The sequence below is a fragment of the Euprymna scolopes genome, chromosome 43 (assembly GCF_053919585.1).
Source record: "Euprymna scolopes isolate OS-2025 chromosome 43, ASM5391958v1, whole genome shotgun sequence".
Lineage (NCBI taxonomy): Eukaryota > Metazoa > Mollusca > Cephalopoda > Sepiida > Sepiolidae > Euprymna > Euprymna scolopes.
Window position 1 is genome coordinate 31,356,533 of NC_136524.1, and position 5,000 is coordinate 31,361,532.

Sequence of the window (5,000 nt, forward strand, 5' to 3'; positions counted from 1 at the left end):
ATTTATTTATTTACGTATGTTTTTTATTTATTTATTTACGTATGTTCAACTCTTTGGTGCCTGTTCATGCCAATCCTCCCCCTCTTTTTTGTTTTTTTTTGTTTTAATGTGGGTGAGTGGATGGTACGTTAACTTTCAATTATAGTTTCGTCGTTATTATTATTATTATTATTATTATTATTATTATTATTATTATTATTATTATTATTCATAGTACTTGTGATTAATTAATTTGTATTCGAATTACTAAAATATAAATCTATCTGTAGGAATAAAGTATAAACTTTTCATTAATTAAAATTTAGGCTTTTTTAAAAAAACAAAACATAATAGCCACCACTTATCAAGGCCCGGAGGTCACTCAAGGATAAGGATTAATAAGTCTATAGTAGTCAATGGGACAATATCATGGTAATCGTTAGTAGTGGAAATTTGGAATGATTTGATTATTTAAAGAAACGGCTCGTCAAGAATTTGTTTATGTTGGACATGAGTCAGCTGGAAAGCAGGTCAACGGAGGAGAGTTCCACAGGTGGGCAGTTCTAGGAAAGAAGGTTTGTTTATGGAATCAGCACAGATAGAGAGTGAGGGAAATTCTACTTTAACTAGCAGAGCTACCTGGTATTGCCCACGGCCAATATAGCATAACTTCTTTCCCTCTCCTTACACGTCTTTTTTTTGCATCCAGTCCGTACCTTTCTCTGAACACACACACAAAACTCGAATCAACATTCGATATAAGTGAAATAACTCTGAAAAAAATTTTCTTTTTAAATAGAATTACTTCCTTTCACATGATAACATTAAAAGATGTATGTATGTCTTAATAGCATCTCTAATATAAATCTCACCTGTCTGTTTAAATGTATGCATGTATGTTTACCTAAAAATTTCGACAGAGGCGACGGATTTTCACGAGATCAGTATTGTTTTGAAGCTTGACCCTTCGGATGACAAATATCGAAAAATTGGCTAAAAACATTAATTTCTTCACCCTCAACTGGACACTTTTCTGTGGTGGTGGTGGGAGGGGTCGCTTTTTTCGCCGATATTTTTGAAAGTCATCTCCTCTTTTCGATTGTCTAGCCTTAATTTAAACCTTTGCCACTTCCAGTTTGGCAATGGACGCAACACCAAAGGCGTTACTTTTTAAAAAAATTTTGCACGTTCTTTTCGTTCTTTACGGGACAAGAATCCTATAGTGGATGAAACGCAGAATCCTATAGTGGATGAAACGCAGAATATTCAGTGTAGCTTAATCGCCATATATATTTTATAAATTACTAACTAGCTCTACCTACGTATTGAGCACTGTTGAAGTAAATACTTAAAGTTTACGCATAAATCTATCGTATATTAGGTTTATGTGAGTAAATGAAGTAGTTATAGTTATATATATATATATATATATATATACACACACACACAATGTTGGAATGATTAATCAGAATCATGAATGTGAAAAATCGGAATATTTGGGCGTGTCGGAATTGGTATCAAAATCACAAAATCAGTGCCTATTTTCTGATGCCAAAAACGATTCTTTTAATTATTTATATTGTAGACAATAGTAATGATGAAATAATCAATATTAATTGATTTTAAACTACCGGTGAAACTAAAATATATGCACAAGTACTCATTGTACATTCCTACATTTGAGAAAAATTATTTATATATATGTGTTTTCATGGGAATGCAACAATTAAAATAAATAAATAAAAGGTAACTGTATAGTTAAATACCTAGAGATTTAAAAAGAATTAGAATCGGAATCAGTAATTGTATTGGAATCATGCCATCACACATATCTGTATACGCACGCACGCACGCACACACGAGATGGTGCAAAAGTCTGTACCTAGGTGCAAAGATCATGTGTCTCGAGTAAAGGGAGGTGTTTAGAAGATGAAGATCGGTTTGAACACTTAATGTAGACTATACATTTTTTTATAGTCACATTTTCATAAATAAATTAGTTGTTATATGCAAAATATAAATTGTTATATATATATATATATATATATATATATATATATATATATATATGTATATATATATATCTGTAGGGCAGCAAACACTTGACTAGCTACAACGACTATCAGCCATTTCCTTTACTCTCTATCTGTGCCTAAAACTAAACGAAAATTTCATGAGCAAAATTTCTTTCTTGAACTGCTCGTCTGTGGAACATGATACTGCGGAGCTGCTTCTCGGCTGGTTATAACATGGTCGTTTTCAATTACAACATTAATGGATTTTAAAAAGAGCCGTCCTCTAAAATAAATTATTATTAAATTTCCGTCACGATATACGATTAATAATATCTTGAGTGGCCCCCGAGCCTTGATGAGTGGTAACTATATAAAGTTAAAAAAAAAAAAAAAAAAAAGTTCTGACTTGTGCATCATCCTGTATATTATTCTATTAGAATTACTTTCTTTTTTTTTTTTTTTTCCATTATTAGAAATATTTAAGACCTTTCTATTATAAGTAAAAACAATAAGTCTTTTTACTTATATATTATTATCTTTATGAATAACATAACATTAAGGAGGGGTTTAAAGTGTAGTATCTGTTCTGATACTGAACTTCCATTTTTTGTTCTCTGTTAGTGAAAGAGAAATCTTTCACGACTGAGACAATTTTTATTTTTGTCCCTTCCTCCACATTAAAAAACGACCTTGGTGCCTAACTCTACCCTCGTTTGGGGGGGGGGGACAAGTAAATACGAACATAGCAATAAGGAGTCCTGTTATTTAATCATCTCGTTTAGATTTTTATGATGTGTACGAGCACACGATATAAAGTAGCTAGAGAGAGAGAAAGAGAGAGTGTCTTTCGCTATAACTATATATATATATAATGTTCATAACTGCAATCCAGTAATTGTAGGAGCCACCGGACTTATGAAAAAGAATTTAAAAAAATAAAAAAATAAAAACTATCTCACAAATATACCCGACTAACCAAGTGCAAGAGAAATACAAACACTTGCTTTTTAAAGGAACGGTTAGAACCTTTAAAAATAAAAAAATAAAAATGGGAAAAAAAATTCTTGGTTGGAATATCTGAGACAGCGAATGAATGTTTGACATCCACCAGAATGCTCCATCCTCAGCTAAAACAGAATAATAAAAATAAAAAATAAAACGAAAAATAGATAAAGTTGAATCAAGATTCATGAGAAACGAGTGTTAGGCGCGCGCACACACACACACACACACACACACACACACACACACACACACACACACACACACACACACACACACACACACACATGTGTATATATAGGATATGCGATGATGAAATTTAAAATTGTAAGTAATTTGAACTGTTAAACCGGAATTTATTCGGACGTAGCTCAATCTCAGAACTAACGCATATTTTAGCAATTTATTTTGTTTGATTAAAATATACAGGGATAAAGAAAGAAAGCACACGTTGATGAACTCTGCTTTCATATAAGTGCGTGTGTTTATGTGTGTGTATGCACGCGCGCGCAATTGTTCTTTGATACAACGCACTCTTAAACCACTCCTGAACAGTCAATACCATTTCCTGTCCCTTTAAGACGTACAATGCTCTTTTCTTCGCCTTACTTGGTCGAAATCGCTCACCCTCTTTTTCTTTTTGCCACATTTTGATTTTTTTCTTATGTTAATTTAAGTGATTTCGATTGTTGCAAGTCACAATGTCAAGTTCTGTCCACTTTTTTAAGAGCCATCCACCGTTTACACTGTGCGGCTCACAATAAGCAATTCACACACATTTCAAATTGATTCGAACCACTTAAGATTTCTAATTATTATTTCTATATTTATTTATTGTTTCTTTTTTTGCTTTTATTTTTTATTGCCGTCTATTATTATTATTATTATTATTATTATTATTATTATTATTATTATTCAGATTCTTTAAGATTATTATTGTTTTCGCCACTTTTGTGACTCTTTTTAGGTTTTTTTTTAATATCTTTTCATACCACCCTGCTTTAGTTTTTGTGTATATTGCAATAATTACACTAAAAAAAAAAAAAAAAAAAAAAAAAACACTAAAAAACTGCTGACTCAACAGTGCACGGATACACAGTTATACTTTTTTATAGGAACAGATTGAAAATAAAGTAGTTCCTACGTACTGAACTAATAATGTATATACTGTAATGCATTCTTATATGTAAGCACTCATTTAAGGAGCATGAGAATCTACACGTACACTTACTCTTTCTCTCTCTCTCTCTCTCTCTCTCTCTCTCGCTCTTTCTATATATATATATATATATATATATATATATATAGAGAGAGAGAGAGAGAGAGAGATAGATATAGTAAGAAAAATATATATGGCAATTAAGCTACGCAGAATATTCCCCGTTTCAGCCAAACTAGGATTCGACAGGCTTAAGCGGAATATTCTGTGTATATTTTTCTAACTTACTTCCTAGATCTACCTACTTATTGAGCACTGTTGAAGTAAATACTTAGTTCACGCATATAATTATTCTCATGTATATGCATATATGTATGTATATGGATATATGTGTATATGTGCATATGTGTATGTATATGCATATATATATGCATATATATGCATATATGTATGCATGCATGTATATGCATATATGTATATATATATATATATGCATGTATGTATATGTATATATATGTATGTATATGTATATATATGTATATATATGCATGTATGTATATGTACATATATATGTATATATATGCATGTATGTATATGTACATATATATGTATATATATGCATGTATGTATATGTACATATATATGTATATATATGCATGTATGTATATGTACATATATATGTATATATATGCATGTATGTATATGTACATATATATGTATATATATGCATGTATGTATATGTACATATATATGTATATATATGCATGTATGTATATGTACATATATATGTATATATATGCATGTATGTATATGTACATATATATGTATATATATGCATGTATGTA

General features: G+C 30.5%; 1 protein-coding gene across 5 annotated transcripts in view; it reads left to right on the forward strand.

The window, feature by feature from the left end:
• LOC145268270 (EH domain-binding protein 1-like) overlaps positions 1 to 5,000 on the forward strand; it is a 725,308-nt gene that overhangs the window by 449,155 nt on the left and 271,153 nt on the right. The window lies entirely within an intron of this gene.